The 18,382-nt window shown below is 42.3% G+C and overlaps 1 long non-coding RNA gene across 2 annotated transcripts; it reads left to right on the forward strand.

Moving 5' to 3' along the window:
• Positions 1-448: 448 nt before the first annotated feature.
• Positions 449-18,125, forward strand: LOC308586307. 2 transcript variants are annotated; one of them, XR_014007783.1, is made up of 4 exons: positions 449-1,710; positions 5,293-5,415; positions 17,037-17,202; positions 18,013-18,125. It is a non-coding gene; the product is annotated as an uncharacterized lncRNA (long non-coding RNA). The 2 variants fall into 2 exon arrangements; XR_014007784.1 differs by lacking the exon at positions 17,037-17,202.
• The last annotated feature ends 257 nt before the right edge of the window (positions 18,126-18,382 follow it).

Below are 18,382 nucleotides of genomic sequence, written 5' to 3' on the forward strand. Positions count from 1 at the left end.
CAAACCAACAAAACAACAAATCATCAGTCGTCTTGAGGCCCTCCTCTTGCCCCCACGTCAGTAGCATATTTAAGTACATGAAATATCATAGAATCATAGAACTGTAGAGTTGGAAGGGACCAGATATACAGTAACTCAATTTTTTGTTCCCCAACCAACTTGAAACCATACTGAGCTTGGCTTAGCTTTGCAAATGCGTTAGCAGTTTTATTGCAGTACCATAACATATGACATAGTTTTGTATGTAGCACTTAATGATGATCCAGTCCTTAAAAACCATAAAAACTCAGCAGACAGAGAAATGGCTTCCCTATCCTGTGAATTGGCATTCACGATTATGAATGAATTTCCCCTTCATCTACTTTACTGGAATGCTAAAGGAATATTCGACAAACTCAGGAAATTACAGACCATCACAGAATCAAGATTTGCCAAGGTGTTGGTTTTTTTGTACCTCACTTCGAACTGCATATAACAAGATCAGGGACAAGAGTCCAGCTTTTGGGGGAAGAAGCATGTACAGGTGACCACAAGAGAAAGTGAGAAAGGGTGCGGGGGAGGGAGAGAGATGGGAAGGTTCCGCCCACTTTAGGCTCTGGCTGCGCCCACTATCCGTTGCGCACTTTACTTCTCCCGCACATCAGTGGTCCTCCCCATCCGCGCTCTACCAGTTTCAGGTTACTAAAGGCTCTCTCAACTGATGCAACCCATATGGGAATGCAGCTGAACATTCTTTGGGTAACGCTACTTTCAGAAATAGGTCTTCCAGACCTTCGATATGCATCTGGATCTAGGCAACTAATGAGCCCTAAAAAAATTTTTAAACAAAAACCCGAAGCTCGTCACACTTGGACTCCATAAGCCAGCTTCATGAGCTATGGTACCCTAACTGGGCGCAATTTTACTTCCTCTGCATCAAGCGCAATATTTGAGGGGGGGCAGCCTTCTGGCTCTGTCTCCTCCCGCTGCCCCCCGCATTCCTGCACGCCCCCCCCCCCCATGCCTTGCAGACACGAAGAAGCTGAAAGGGTTGCCCTTCAGAAGAGGGAGTCTCATTCATTTCGAGACGTTTGCACCGGAAAGTTGACGCCAAGCGCTGGCGGTTCCTGCGCGAGAAACGCCCGTCGACGGAGACGCCCGTCGGGCTTCCGCTAGGGGGAGAGCAGCAGGCCAGGAGGAGAAGAAGAAGAAGAAGACGACAGAAGGAGAGGACCGAGGGGGAGAAGGGAGATCTTCTCCCCTTACCCCACCCCTGGCCTCCCCTCCCCTCGGCGGCTGCTCGCCTTATTTGTCTAGGAAGTGGGTATTCTCAGCCCGTCCAAGATGGCCTCAAGTGGTTGTCACGGCAACAGTGTGAAAGTCATCAGTGCCATGGAAACCCTCTCTGTGGCATAATAATATAAATATTTTCCTTGAAGAAGGAGCCTGGGGATGAGTGGGCGATGTGCTATTTTCTAGCGCTGCTGCTGCCTGGCTGCGGCGGACGGGAGGAAAGGAGGTGGGGGCTGGAGGAGGAGGAGGGACGGAGGCTCCCCCGGCGATGGGGAAAGGGGACCGATAAAATTAGCTCAGCATGTCTGCACTGGCGGGGAAGGGCCCCGCGGGCAGCGGCGGGCCTTGGCACCAGAGAGGAGCCGCGCTGGGGCTGCCTGGGCATCGCCAGGTCCCAAGGCCACTAGATGGGCCCACAGGCGGGCAGGAGGCGCCCAGGTAAGAGGAGTTTGCCTGCTGCTTTGCTCGACTTGCCCCAGGGCTCCTGATGCCTTGCCTTCCTGTCCCAGAGGAGCAGGCACATGCCAGGCAGCAGCCATAGCAGCTGAGTCTCTGGGCTCAGCTGCACTCAGAAGCCCACACTCACTTGGCAAGGGCACCAGGCAATGGGGAAGATGCTTCCCATTCCCCGGAGTTCCTGAGAGTGAGGGTGGCGCAGGGACAAGGGCGCTCAAGGCTGCTTCATGTGTCACAGCATCCCTGGTGGATGGACAGGCACAGGAAGTGAAGTGCTGCGCAACCCATGACTAGATCACATGTGAATAAGAAATGTAGGGGCGCTTGGTGGTAGTTGTAGTTGGTTTTGGTTTTCTTTGGGGCTTGTTGTGGGGAGCATTTACTCTCAGTATATAAAGGCTGGAAAGCCGCGGCCCCAATTGTTGTTTCCTGGAGCATGTACACAGGGTAGCAATGCACGCAAGGGTACCACATGCAGTGATGTGCATGCCGATCTCACATGGTAGTTCCTGTGTCAAAATGCCACCTGCTTTAATATTTTTTGTAACGTCTGAAGGGGCCTAGACATAATCATGAAACCGGAACGTCTTTTATATATAACACTTGGCACATCTTATGGTTTGGAATGCATCTCGTGTTGTTCTCTCAGCTTGCATAAGAAAAATGAAAACCAGCGCCAGTTCACCACTTTTGAAAGCAATATTGCAGGCTTTATATGGGTGAATAGCTCTCTGAGCCTCAATTCCCATCTGTAAAATGGGTATAAGAACAACCCTCTTTATAGACATCTAAAAGGAAGAATGAGAGAAGGACTGGGAGTTTTTACCCAAGAAGTGCCTGAGGTGACTTACGGCGTAAAAGACAACCTGTTGTACATTGAGGGCACCACATGCCTTTGTAACATTTTAAGTGGTAAAACGTAATTTAAATGGATAAGGATGTATTTAAATAATGAAATGTAAATGATTCGTTGTAAAACATTGAATACATCTATAAATGCATACAGCCACAAACAACCATATACAGAACTGCAATGTCTCCCCTCCACTCCATAACAGAAGTGGCAAAAGATATAGAGTTGGCAAATTGATATTTGGTGTGCCATTGTTTAAGCAGCTTCAAATCCAGGCTTGTCAATTTGTGGGGAGGGAATGTATGTGACTTCATAATCACAGTCTTTTTACAACCAATTGTTTTCTACTGTCAGTTTTGCAACATGCAAAGCACCTTTTGCAACACACAATTTTCAGAAGCAGATATCTATGAGGTGTTTGGCTTTCTTGAACCTATTATATACATTTGCATATGGAGATGCAAATTTTTCCTCCATTTGCCTCCTAGACTTGTTTGCTCTATTAGGAGTGAGTACCTGGGGTCTCAGGCAGAGCTCTCTTCCAGACTTGCCTGTATCCAACTCCAAATTCTCCCTCTCTCCCAACCATTTGATTTTGTGGAAGGTAGGTTTGCAGTTGCACCGGCATACATGGCTTTCAGGAGGGTAAAATGTTGTGTTGCAAGGTTGCTTGTTTGCTTGCCTCACCACTCCTGTTGCCAGAACCATAAGCTGCCTTACGCTCAGATGGCCCATCTAGCCCTGTATTGTGTACTACTCTGACTGGCAGCTAGCAATACAGGGTTATTCCCCACCCTACTCCCTGATCCTTCTGAAAACAAGAGGTTTGGATCTGGCATCTTCTGCATGCAAACCATGCGGATCACGTATGGCAGGGATGGGAAACATGCAGCCCTCCGGATATTATTGCTGGCTGGACTGCTGGGAGTTGGTTTCCAACAGCACCTGCATGGACCACAGATTGTCTATCCCTGGGCTAAAGCCTCTGCCACACTCAAGTGCTTTATGGGCTATTTTCCTATCACAACATTCGCAACTGCTGGCATGGCCAACTCATTCTTGTCCTGAGCATTGGGATTGCAACAGAAGGGTGGGGTTTAAACCTTCTGAAACAAATTAATAAATTTTGAAAATGAATGAATCAATCATGGAATGACATAGCATGGTAAAGTTCATGCTTTGCATGCAGGAAGTCCCGGGTTCAATTTCTGGCATCCCCAGGCAGGGCTGAGAAAGGCTTCTGTCTGAAACCCTGGAGAACCACTATATAAGAGTAGACAATAGTGAGCTCAATTGGACCAAGGGCCTAATTCAGGATAAGTTAGCTACATATGTACTTACTGCATTTGTAGTGTGCCCTTTCTTCAAGAAGCTCAGGGTGGCATATATGCCTCACCCCCTTTTATCCTCACAACAACCATTTGTGGGTGTGTTCATCCACACTTTTGCTTGTGCCACACCTAGAAGATAGTGGGTTAGGAGGAAATGTGGTTAAGCTCTGTGCTAGCTTTGATGGAGAGCTCTTGGCGCAGCTTCCTAATTTCTGGTCTAGTGCTACAGCTGGGACCCTCGAGCCAGATCCTGATCGTTCCAATAACTAAGTCCCAGATCATAGGATCAGGCCATATAAAGAAACACTCCCACACTTCCTCGCTATTTTTTCAGTCACTATTGTATCAGTTGGAATCAAGGAGTACTCCAAGAAGTGCAGCAAAGGGGGCAGAGACACTGGGTTGACTTGCTTGACAGCCCCCCTCACGCCCCCCCCCCCGACGATAGACCTTGGCTCAGCATCAATCACTTGAAGGCTCATCATCCAACATGTACACTCTCTCTTGAGTGCTGCTGCAGCCCTCTGTGCCCTTTCCCTAGTACAAAGCATGTTTGCTGCTGGTGATGCGAGTTGCTTCAGCAGATATGAACTCACAGGGCAGAACAAGCTGTGCAGCGGGTGAATATGCTGGCTTTTTATTCCAAACATGTTGTTTATGTCATAAAAGGAGACAATTCTGCAAGATGGGATTGAGAAGTGGAAAGGTGAACAAATAGGGCCTCTGAAGGTGTGCTGATATGAGCTTAATATGAAGGTATATCTGTCTGGCTGTGGAACTGTGACAAGGTGTGCATATATATCTGAATTGGTCTTCACCGTCAGCGCTGCATGATGGATGAGCATAATCAAACAATGTCCTAGGGAGAACATATTTCCTCCTCCGCTTTGTGAAATTTCATCACTGTTGTGGACAAGACTCTCTGGTAATGCTGCCAGAAACCCCCCACTACCGGAATAGATGGATGCTGTCTGTTCTAAAACTCTGACTCAGGGCCAAATGAGACTTGATGTTAAAAGGTTTCATAGCATTTAATGTTCAGGGATTTTTAAAAACACAAACAGGAAAAACCTGCATAGGAGATGCAAAGACTTGTTTAACAATTTGGCCCTTAATATTCATTTGAGATATTACTTTTTAGATTTTTTGTGGGACCAGCATTCATTTGTGAAGAGTAGCTGAAGGGGCATAGAGTGCCCCAAATCACCTAACTTGTCTGCTGATCTTCTCACTTCCCCCTGGTTGCAAATAGTGGTTTAAATTATGACATTGTTTGTTTACCAGTATATCCAAATCGATGCAAAAGAATAAAAACTCACTGTTTATTTTCCGAGCACCAGGGATCTTGAATGATAAAACCCTTTTCTAATTGTGCAATAGGTATGTGGCAACATGAAGAAGAACTACCTTGCTCTATGAGTCAAAAGGTCAATCTAGTCCAACATTCTGCCCCCAGCTGTAGCAAGCTAGATTCTTCTGGAAACTCAAAGGCAGGACATGAAGGTCATGCCCTGTTATTTTAGCATCTAGTAATCTAAGGAATTCTGCCTCTAAACATTGGGGCTTATTAATCATGACTACTACCTTATTATTTATTTATTACAAGCAACCCAAATCCCTCTCCTGATCAGTGTAATTTCTGATGTGGGGATATTACATTTCCCTAGCACTGAAACCTTAAAATGTTGCAATTTTTTTTAATACAGAGAACACTGGACATTGTATATTTGATTGTCTTATAGAAGGTAGCCGAGCAGCTGCCAAGAGGCACTTATTGGATAGTGATGGATGTTTGGGCAAAACCTTCCCACCATCCACTGAAAAGTGCATTACAGTGGTACCTCAGGTTACATACGCTTCAGGTTACAGACTCTGCTAACCCAGAAATAGTGCTTCAGGTTAAGAACTTTGCTTCAGGATGAGAACAGAAATTGTGCTCTGGCGGCACGGCAGCAGCAGGAGGCCCCATTAGCTAAAGTGGTGCTTCAGGTTAAGAACAGTTTCAGGTTAAGAACGGACCTCCAGAACGAATTAAGTACGTAACCAGAGGTACCACGGTATAGTCGCATGGCCATGGCAACTAGCTCTTCTTTCTGATAATGTACTTGGCAGCTCTGCCACCACACTGTTGGAGCGTGTCAGAAGGTATACACATATACCAATCAGGGTTCCTCCTTGCACTGAGAAGCTCTATGTGCATTCACCATTACGTGCTCAGAACCCCTTCTGATGTGCTCCAAATGCATGGAAGGTTTATGGTCACCAAATGTGGCAGGGAGACTAGTCCATATGGCTCTGATCCCTCTCACACATTCTTTCAGTGCAAGGGGTTGTCATTTGAACCTGACATTAATTATTGTCATCAACACAATTCCCATTCAGTTCAGGCTATAACATTTGTTGCATTGTTTTGGTTGCTTTGGATACTTTTGCGTGCTTTACAACTCTAAAAGAGCAATATTAGGAAAGCGTCTGTGAATTGCAACAAATCCTTCTCCCACAGTTGCATGTTCCCCCTCTCCTGCACTGGAGTGTATAGCTCCAGTGGTTTTCCTATGGGGTGGGGAAACAAAAGTATTGATGAACCAATTTTTGACTACCCTCCCCATGTGAAAAGGAAATAGTAAAATGTAGTTTTACTAAAATCTAAAATGATAGAAAACCACAAAAGGAGAAAGATTTAAAGAGCTGCTTAGTTTGAAAAGGCTCATCAGTTCAGCACTACGATCCTCAGTATGCGACCACTGATAGATAGTAGATTAGTAAATTATTGAGAGTAATAGTTTAACAGATGTAGTATGATGTAATGTGGGAATTATGTTGTTATTACAGAAAGCACAAAAACTTTAGCATGCAGGGATTGTTCTTTGTTAATCTTAAGGATTTTGAGGGTTTTATCTGTAAATGCTGCTGCATAAGAATATTTCTTTTAACTACAGTATAATGATTCTTGAGCAACATTAGGCTGAAAAGCCTAAGCATATTCACTTAAAAAGTAAATGCCATTGAATCTCTCGAGCAGTTTTGAATAAACATGGTTAAGCTTGGAATGTAAATCATGCTTTATTCATGTCATATATATGATATATTAGTTTGCTGGTATTTAACTGTAAGGACCCTTCCCACACTGTCAAAAGCCTTTTCTAAAACCAGTTAACTAGCATGATGAATGTTTGGTGATACCAGACACTATTTGATATTTTTCTATAAAGTATATATTCTACTTGTTCTTGATTTGTCAGGGACTCAGGACAGAACCATGTTATGTCTACAAATGCACATTCATAATCTTGCATTTCCTGATGTGACACAAGCAGGTGGAGGCAGGGGACTTTGGTAGAGATCAATAGATGCTCTTAATCTTTCCACACCCAGAAATTCTCTTTTGCAAATGTCCCCTCCATCTCAGTCCCCTATCTGGAGAGAAATTGGTTAAGACACCTTGGGTGGGCAATTTTCAAGGGAGAATCATTAGTCGGAGGAATAATTAAGCATCCCCTCTACCCATCAGTTATTCCCTGGGAATGACCACCTATCAGAAATTCTGTAATAGTGGATTTTTTGTATCAATAAGGGTCTGGAATAGATTACCGTATTTTTCGCCCTATAGGGCGCACTGGCCCATAGGGTGCACTTATGGGGGGGGGATAAAGAAAAAAAAATCCCCCCCCAGCCCCAAAGAGCAAATAAGCCATGACAGTGAGCAGGATGGATCCCGCTAGCTGTCCTGGCTTCGTTTTTAGCCTTGGGGCTAGGGGTCCGGGAGCGAAGGTGAGGTTGCGCAACCTCGCCATCGCTCCCGGAGCTTGTGGAGCTTGCTGTCCGCAAGCCTTGGGAGCCCGGCGGGAAGTCGCGCCGGGCTCCCAAGGCTTGCGGAGAGCTTCCTGAAGCCTGGAGAGCGAGAGGGGTCAGTGCGCACCGACCCCTCTCGCTCTCCAGGCTTCAGCGAAAGCCTGCACTTGCCCCATAGGACGCACACACATTTCCCCTTCATTTTTGGAGGGGGAAAAGTGCGTCCTATAGGGCGAAAAATACAGTATCTTTGAAGTTCCTCCCAACTGTATGATTCCGTGACTGTAAAATGTTCCCCAGCTCTGCATTGCTACTACATTATATAACTTGCAATTCCAGCAACACAGTGGTTAAATATTATCACATTTGCTCTTCTACTAACATAACTTTCCCAGTTCAAGTTGTGCTTCAAATAATTGTGTTTCCTCAATTACAGATTCTTCAGGTTTATTCAAATATTGAACTAACATTCATTTACCAAGTTTGCTTTAATTTAACTTTGATAAATGTATTACAATTTCTTTCTCCAAACTTGTGTTCAGTGTGTTGTACCGTCTTGTGACATGGAATGCTAGAATAAATTAGATTTTAAGGAGTTTTGCTGTTGCTTCAGAAGAAACAAGGAATACTGTATTCCACTTCGTCTTAAATTTCCAGTTAATTGACTGAGCATTACAGCTTATCTAAAGTGCTAGAAAAGCAGAGGGTCTTTTCTTTAACTATATCTTATACTTTGCTCAGATCATTCAGTTATGGACAAAAATGGAATGTGTTGCTAAAACAACAATGAATGCTAACATTTTAAATACTGCTGTTAGACAACCGTCAGTTCTTGTCGTAATCTTATTTTTGCAGAACACAAAATGTATTTCCATAAACCTGTTTATTTCAGTGAACTTCAGCCAGTTTAGTTGTGCTGGATGGTGCACATTTAGGGATCAGTGGCAGAACAGAATGGGAGCTGCTGTGGTCACAGAGGTTACTCTCCTGCTGCCTTGGAAAGTTTATAGATATGATCAAGATTTTCAGGCTGTGCATCTGCCAGAACAGTAGTGGCTATTGCTGCAGCTTTGATGCAGGAGATGGTATCAGCTTCCAATAACGTGGGCCCCTTGTGCTAATGCCCAGAATACAGTGTGGAATTATATGCTCTACAAGCTGTACAGCCTCTGAAGGGGGTCCCAGCCCTATAACATAGTTGATATTATGATACATTTTCTTGAAAACAAACAGGGCCATCTCTAAATAACTTTTGGTCTCATTTTTATTCACTTAATGGAGTGCTCCCATTTACTTTCCCCCATCTAAACCCATCATCTCCACATGCTGCCTGTCTCTGCTTTCAAGGTCCTCTGCTTTCTCCAATAAAGCTCTGACCTATGTCAATAGCTTCAGTTCCAAATAAAATGTGCATGTTTTGAGTCATCTTGCAGATCAGATTTTCCCAACTTTTCAAATTGGATTTGAGAAGACAATCAAATATGCCTTCCCCCGCTGCCGCCACTGTGGTCTTCAGTGATTTCAAGTTCTATGCAGTTGTTTCAAACCCTGAAGTAAGCCCTGCTCCTCTCTAAGAGGGTGGGATCCAATTTGCCTTTGTAGGTCTCTTTGTTCCCTGCAGTTTTCACATGGTAGTGGGATAGTGTTACTATTTCTCACAAATCCAGAAGAGACAGATCTCACATCCAAAATCCCAGGGACATGTGAAGATCCTAGAGGTTACATGTTTCATGCCACTCCAATTTCTGAGCAGTGCGAGATTCCAAGGGTCTCAGGGTTGGATCAAGGCACAGCAGAGACTGTAGTGTCTTTATGATATATGGTTTATTTATACATATATACAACCTGAGCCTATGATGGAGGGGTTCACAGCATAAACACCCCAAAAGGGTCTTATTTCTCCCATAGGCACAGCCTTGGATTCAAACAGAAATCAAACATTGCTCTCAAACATTGCTCTGATTCTCTCTGTGCCTTGCTGCTTTACTTCTAGGTCACATCACCGCAACTCTCTGTTCTCAACTTTGGCTTTTTTTCTGTTGAAGGAAGGGGCCCTACCCATTTGCTGACTTGCACCAAGCCCGTTTAGCCGCCTTAATGGCTCTCACCCAGGCTGCCACCTCCCCAGGAGACTAGTCTGGCTGTTACAAGAATTAGAAGGCTTGGTTCAATTCTGACACTTGCTGAATCCAGGGATTAGAGAGGTCTGGCACCCAGCTTAACACCCCAAACTCATAACAATATTAAAGGCAAATGGAGCTGTGTTGGCTGTATTTGGGAAATAACTTTATGAGGCCAACCAAAATAATAATAATAATAATAATAATAATAATAATAATAATAATAATAATAATAATAGTAAAAAAAATAATTGTACCCTGTCCTCCCCGGCCGGAGCCAGGCTCAGAGTGGCTAACATCATATAAATAACACAGTATACATAAAAACAGGCATCAATTAATTAAAATACATCTTAAAATTAATTCACACAAATTAAAATCTGGACAAATGGCAGTTATCAGGCTAAGATTGAGAGCAGTTAATACTTGCCAGGACCAACTGTTTTCACTGATCATATAAGGACCTGTGAACAGGCTGGGAGGCCTCCTTCATGCTTGTTCTTATACAAAGGAAAATAGGTCAGACAGTACCCTGGCCAAAACAGTGTGCAAGCAGGGATTACTGGATAGTTAAGACACAACTGGCCAACAACTGGCAGCTGCACAAGGTAGTGTGTGTGTGTGTGTGTGTGTGTGTATTACACAATCACTTCTGCTTTAAGTGGTTTTGCAGGAATTCACAATGCTTCAAGCTATACTATACTATGTAAGGTGAAAAATTAATGGAGACACTGAGAAAGTTTCAGGGAGTAAGTTCCTAACCCCAGACAGCTTCCGGAGGCGGCGCGAAACAAGCAATGGCGGCCCTCTTCGCGCTGTGAAGAGGGGCTCCGCAGAAAAGGGTCGTTCGCTGCGGCACAGCGACGACCCACTAAGAAAAACCACGGGCAGAGTGAGCCCGTGGCCGTGGGACTCGGCGGGCACCTGGAGCGACCCCCAAAACGAAGAAGGGACCCCGTAAGGGGCTCCGGAAACGCGGAGGGGAAGCGGTGCTGTGAGTTCATCGCTCTTTCTGCGGGAGCGAAGCCGCGCAGCTGTTGCTGATGAGCGCTGACCTTTCTTCCTTAAATATTGGATTTCAAACCATCTACTCGTGAGTAAGAATTACTCTACTTTGGATTACAAATTTATGAATTTGGCTGAAAGCGGGAGACGAAAAAAAGGAAGTCCGTCTTCCGGCAAGGCTTAAAGATCAAAGGCAAAGAACTGACAAGCTGGAAGCAGTGGAAAGGGATTATAAAACTCGGAAGTATCGTGCGTTGGTGGAATTGGTAATTGAAAGGAAAGGCAAGTCTTTTTTCTTCTTCTCTATTATTGGGGCGACTTAAATTGAGAACTTTCCTCCCTCTGTGGACTTTAAAAATTTAAGAAACCAAGCCTCGGGCTGACAGAGGGGAAAAGAGCTGTCTTTGCGGATACAATATATACCTGAAATTGTTACATTGTTACATTGGGGCGCTATTGGAAGATACAATTAAGCAACTGTAACTTGCACCTCTTAGAAGCAACTAAATGGCAACTTGGGAAAGGCTCTGCAAGTGGGAAAAGTTTTAAGGACTATTGTTAAGCTATTTAGCTGCAGGGACTTTAATGGCGGCTAAACTTTTCTCCTTTCCTGAACTGTAACAATACTCCCTCTAGTGGAGTCTGGGATTTACAAATTCCTGGGAACTAACTTTGTTTTGACTCTCTGCTGTTTTGTTATCTACACTGAGGAACTGTCTTTCCCATGGGACAATAGACTATTTGACCTTGACTCATAGACAGGTGTGGAATGAGTAGTCCTCCGAAAACAAGATCTGCAAAAGCGAAAGCAGGGAAAGGCCAACTTGTGCAAACAACTTTGACTACACAAGCACGTAGATCATCAGTGCCAGCTGTATTAAAGGGAGTTGAACTGCCAACAACAGCTGTATTAAAGGAAGCTGAACAGACAACAACAGAGGATATGGCTGCAGGGGGATCTGATACTCTTCTAAATGAAATGCTACAACAATTTGCAATTTTAAATAAGAAGGTAGATGATCAAACAGCAAAAATTGACCTAGCCACATCCTCTATTACAAAACTATCTGAACAAGTGGCACAACATTCACAAGCAATTGGGAATTTAAAAGACGCCACTTCTGAGAATCGGAAATTGGCTGAGGCCGCAAATTTAAAAGCAGACCAAGCGAACCAGAAAGTGGACGAATTAAAAGGAGAGGTAAGGCCACTGCATAAGCATATTAGTGACCAGCAGGTCTACCTGTCTATGGCGGAACTGAGAAATCGGGAAAATAATTTAAGATTACGATCTATCCCAGAGCTTGAGAAAGAAGACTTGATTGGTTATTTGACAGCAGAATTTTCTAAGTTCTGGGGTATAGAAGAAGATAAAGACTTTAAAATAACAACTGCGTTTAGGCTGGGAAGAGCAGCAAAGAAGGACAGGCCCAGAGACTGTTTGATTATTTTGAGAACTAAACAGGAGAGAGACAAAATACTTGACCTTCATTTTAACAAATCACTTGAGATCCAGGACAGAAGAGCGGAAATTTATAAGGATATACCAAAACAACTTTTGGATCTCAGATCTACATATACTGACCTAGCAGGACTTTTGAGAAGCAACAGGATACCCTACAGGTGGGAGTTTCCACAAGGTTTATCATTCAACTACAAAGGAAAGAAGGTTAGAATTAAAACAAAAGAGGAGAACCAGAAGTTCCTACACGACCACGGAGAGGATCTGCAGAAGGGAATAGCGGTTCCTTGGCCTCAGCCACAGCCTGGAATAGATCCAACACCTTCCCCCTCGGATCCGGACAAAAAAGAGGACACCTCATAAAGAGCAACAACAGATTGATACAGGATGTCTCTGCAGCTGTATAGTTGGAATATAAATGGCGCGAATTCCCTGGAGAAACGAAAAAGGATTTTTCATATTTTGAAAAAAGAACATTTGGATATAATTTGTTTGCAAGAAACACATGTGACTAGGCTCCACAGGAAAGTATTAATCAACAAAAGATTAGGCCAAGAATTTATTTCATCAGACAGAGTTAAAAAGAGAGGCGTGGTGATCTATGCAAGGGAGAACCTGTCACCGAAATTTTTGTTTAAAGATGAACAAGGAAGAATCCTGGCAATTGAAATACAAACTCAAGGAGAAAAAGTTTTGATATTAGGAATTTATGCACCAAATGAGGGGAAATCAGAATTCTACAAGAAGCTGCATGAGACATTACTGGACTATCTGGACTATTCTAACATCGTTATGATGGGAGATATGAATGGGGTGGTCTCTACTTATATGGATAAGTCACAGAATCAAAATCTAACCAAGGATGGCAGACTACCAAAAACCTTTTTTGAACTAACTGACAATATGGACATGATTGATATATGGAGGACAAGAAACCCCCTAGGTAAAGAAGGAACTTTCTTCTCTGAGGCCCACCTGTCATGGACAAGAATCGACCAAATTTGGACAACTAGAGGGCTGGCACCTAAGACTACAAGAGTGGAAATCTGCCCAAAGACCTGCTCCGACCATAACGCTTTGAAAATGGAAGTGAGATTTGTTCCGGCTGGTTCCTTCAGATGGAAAATGAATGACAACCTGTTAAGAGATCAAGAGATTGTAAAGAAGGCCCAAAAAGCTTTAAAGGACTATTTTGAAATTAACTTGAATACTTCGGTGGAAAAAAGAACAATCTGGGACGCAAGTAAAGCTGTAATGAGAGGGTTTCTGATACAACAGAACACGATTAAGAAAAAACTTTGGAATGGAAAAAAGGATAAGATATTAGAGAAGATAAGAGATGGAGAGAAAAAGTTAAGATCTAAACCAAAATCAAAAGAGATTTTAAGAGAAATTAAATTCCACCAGTCACAATATACGAAATTGATAAACCAAGAAGTGGAATGGAAAATTAAGCAAATGAAACAAAGATCCTTTGAATCCGCGAACAAATGTGGAAAACTGCTAGCATGGCAGTTGAAAAAAAGACAAAAATTGAATTATGTTACCAATCTAGAGGTTGAAGGGAAAAAGATTCAGAAACCGGGAGAAATCAGAAAGTGTTTCCAGAAGTATTTCAAAAAATTGTATACCCAAGGACCCGAGGAAGTGCTTGAGATGGATCAGTTTTTGAAAGACAATGGCCTACCAGAACTGTCTCAGGAGAAGAGATCAATCTTGAATCACAAAACAACACAACAGGAAATCGAGGATGCCATTCAGAACATGCAGTTAGGCAAATCTCCAGGCCCCGATGGACTTACCTCCAAGTACTATAAGACGCTAAAAGATTATTTGATACAACCATTATTGGAGGTTTGTAACCAGATTATGGAGGGAGGGAGGGCACCAGAAACGTGGAAAGAAGCATTCACCACATTGATACCTAAAGTGGAAACTGAAAAGGCTCAACTTAAGAACTACCGTTCCATCTCACTCCTAAATGTGGATTATAAAATATTTGCAGACATTTTGGCAAGTAGACTTAAAAAGGTACTAAATGAAGTAATTCATAAGGACCAAGCAGGCTTTCTCCCAGGCAGGCATTTGTTTGACAACACTAGGAATATTATCGATATTCTGGAACTTTTACAAACAAATATTAACACTAAAGCAGTGTTAATCTTTATTGATGCAGAGAAGGCCTTTGACAACATTTCTTGGAAATTTATGAAGAAAAACTTGGAAGGGATGGGAGTGGGACGGGGGTTTGAAAATGGAATAGAAGCAATTTATTCAGAACAAAAAGCTAAGTTGATAGTGAACAATGTGGTGACAGAAGAGTTTCATATTGAAAAAGGAACACGGCAGGGGTGCCCCCTTTCCCCTTTATTATTTATCTCAGTCCTGGAGGTGTTGCTGAACATGATTAGGAGGGACCAGCAGGTACAAGGAATACGGGTCGGAGCGAAACAATACAAACTGAAAGCTTTTGCAGATGATCTGGTTTTAACACTACAGGAGCCAGAATCTAGCACAAAAAGAGTTCTAGAACTGATTCAAGAATTTGGTCGGGTGGCGGGATTTAAGTTGAATAAACAAAAAACTAAGGTACTGGGAAAGAATTTAACATCTTTAGAAACAGATGGATTTCAGAGGGAAACAGAATTGAATGTGGTTAAAAAAGTGAAATACCTGGGGGTCAACTTGTCTTCCAAGAATTTGAATTTATTTAAAGACAACTATGAAAAATGTTGGTCGGAAGTGAAAAAAGATCTAGAAATTTGGTCAAGACTGAAACTTTCCTTGTTAGGCCGAATTGCAGCTATAAAGATGAACGTTTTGCCAAAAATGTTGTTTTTGTTTCAAGCCTTGCAGATCGTGGACAGAGTGGAATGTTTTGGAAAGTGGCAGAAGGATATTTCAAAGTTTGTCTGGCAGGGCAAAAAGCCCCGAATAAAGTTTAAAATATTAACTGATGCGAAAGAAAGAGGGGGGTTTGCCCTGCCAGACTTAAGGTTATACTACAAAGCTGCAGCCTTCTGCTGGATGAAAGATTGGATTTTGCTAGAGAACACTGATGTCCTAGATCTGGAAGGTTTCAATAAGTCGTTAGGATGGCATGCGTTTTTGTGGTATGACAAGGTAAAAACACACAAAATGTTTAAAAACCATATTGTCAGGAAAGCAATATTTATGGTCTGGACAAAATACAAGGACTTACTTGAAAGTAAGACTCCGAGGTGGCTATCACCAGTTGAGGCCAAGGCCCGGAAAAAACCCAATATGGAGGCCGGTTGGCCGAAATATTGGGAAATAATAGAAAAGATAGGAGATAATTGGAGATTGCAGAGCTATGAAAAATTAAAGGATAAGGTGCAAGATTGGTTTCATTATGCCCAAATTAATGAGGTTTTTAAGTTGGATAAAAAAACAGGATTCCAGGTGGAAAAATCGAAACTTGAAACAGAGCTGTTAGAACCAAAGACCAAGGTACTATCGAGAATGTATAACTTGCTGCTTAAATGGAATACTCAGGATGAAACAGTTAAATCAGCCATGATTAAATGGGCTCAGGACATTGGGCACAACATTATGTTTGAAGACTGGGAAAGGTTATGGACCACCGGTATGAAATTTACGGCATGTAATGCCCTGAAAGAAAACATTATGAAAATGATATACAGGTGGTACATGACCCCAGTCAAGCTCGCTAAGATATATCATCTGTCCGATAACAAATGTTGGAAATGTAAGGAGGCTGAAGGGACATTCTTTCACCTTTGGTGGACCTGTCCAAGAGTGAAGGCCTTCTGGGAAATGATCTACAATGAGTTAAAAAAGGTGTTTAAGTACACCTTTCCTAAGAAACCGGAGGCCTTCCTCTTGGGCATTGTCGACCAAAAGGTGTTAAAGAAGGATAGAACGTTTTTTATGTATGCAACTACAGCAGCAAGAATACTTATCGCAAAATATTGGAAGATTCAAGATTTGCCCACCCTGGAAGAGTGGCAAACGCAATTGATGGACTATATGGAATTGGCCGAGATGACTGCCAGAATCCGAGATTTGGGAGAAGAAACAACTGAGGAGGACTGGAAAAAATTTAAGGACTATTTGCAAAAATTTTATAAGTTATATGAACTATAAAAATTCGCATGATTTGGAAAGATTAGCTCCAGCAATGGGAGTTGATGACATTGAAATTAGACAACATTAATGAAAGAACCAATGTTTAAATGTTTAAATAAGGATAATATATGTGTTTATAGAGTAATTGAATAATAAGTAATTTAAACTTAAAATGCAACTGAAAGTATAAAAGAAACACCTGAAACAAGGTTATAATTTGCTGACAAATTTATTATAAAGATTGCATTGTGCGGGAGATGTGGGGAAGTCCGTTGGAGGCTTTGGAAAAATCAGTTTTTCTTTTTCTTTCTTTTTCTTTTCTTGTTTTTCTTGTTTTTCTGTATTGTGGATATCTATTTGGAAAAAAGTAATAAAAATATTATTAAAAAAAAAAAAGTTCCTAACCCCAGACTGAGTATGGTTTCTAAAGAGGGAGATTTGGCAACAGGGGGGGGGGGGTGTTCATTGTCTTTTACTTTAAATAGAATCAGTCCTGGAAGGAAGATGACGTCAGCTAGCTGTGTGTCTTTTGCTATTTCTGTTCCATATATGATTTGCAATGTAAATAAGACTAGTCTGCTAAGTGGCCACCATTGAAAGACTAAACAATATTTTCTCTAAACTGCATGGAGCAGAGAAAACTCATTCAAGTGCTGAAATCAGAGAAGACCAAATTTGTTCTGCAGTACTTCATGGTGCTCACACTTTGAACTGGATTTTGCTGTTATTTGGTGAACAACCCCTCTGTTGGCTCAGGAAAATTTAATTTTCAAGAAAAGTACGCACAGATTATGGAATCAGGTTAGCTTTAACTTCAGTGACCCTCTGCTTTGCTCTGAGGACATTATTGAAATCAGTTGATGCAATAATAAAAGACAGATTGGTCCTTAGAAAGCATCCTTTTCTGGTATTCTGAAGTCTGGTAATCCTATAAGAGGCAAAAGCAGAGTCATTGTCATTGTCCTGATATAATATTATTTCACATAGAGACTTTTCCTTTTTATAAAATGTTAGGCACAAGCCACTGGGACCCCAGTTTATTTGGAAGCAGGTTCCATAGATTTCAGTGTCTACAACTGCAGTGACTTACTTCTAAACATATGTGCTTGGGATCACAACCTTGTAGCTGCTCAGTCTTCCCTGAGCTTCAGCTACCATGATGCCAGCGCTTTTTTTCTGGCAGTACTCAATAGTATGCAGTACCGGCACCTTCCCACTGCTCCCCAAATCTTGTGATGCCCCTCGTGGTCCCTTCCAACTCTGTGATTCTGCCCTTCCATCTATGGTTTGAAAAAGCAGCACTGTTGTGGCCATTCTGTTAGGGGTGTGTGGCTTTTCTCATATCATTTAATCATTTATGTGGGTGGGTGGATGGAGGGTGGGTAGAACAGAGAGAGGGGGAGTTGGCAAGTGTGTGCTGTGGCACACCAACCTTTCTTCTCTCTCTCCCACTCTGCGTTGTTGTACCCCTAACCTGCCACCCAGTGCATGAGATCCTCTTTGTCCCTCCTTGAATTGGGCATGGGTCCTTTTACTTTCCAAGATATTATTATTATTATTATTATTATTATTATTATTATTATTATTATTATCATCCCAACTTTTCTCCAGACAGGGACTCAAGGTGGCTTACAACAAATGAAAACAACGCAGATAAAATAAAGAAGCTGAAAACATAGAAAAGATAATAATTAAAAAGTAATTAAACTCAAATAGTGTTAAAACTATTGCTTACTCCTTTCTTCTTACCTTTCATTACATTTTTGTTTCATTATTATTTCCTTTAACATTCTTATCTCTTTGTTCTTTTTCTTTATCTTTTTCTTCTTTTGTTTTTGCTTTGTTCCAATCATTTGCACTATTTGTGGTCCTCTACTCAAGGTAAACGGCGTTTCCATGCGCTGCTCAGGTTCACCAGAAGCGGCTTAGTCATGCTGGCCACATGACCCGGAAGCTCCCTCGGCCAGTAAAGCAAGATGAG

The sequence above is a fragment of the Podarcis bocagei genome, assembly GCF_964188305.1.
Source record: "Podarcis bocagei genome assembly, chromosome: 4".
In the NCBI taxonomy this organism is placed as follows: Eukaryota; Metazoa; Chordata; class Lepidosauria; order Squamata; family Lacertidae; genus Podarcis; species Podarcis bocagei.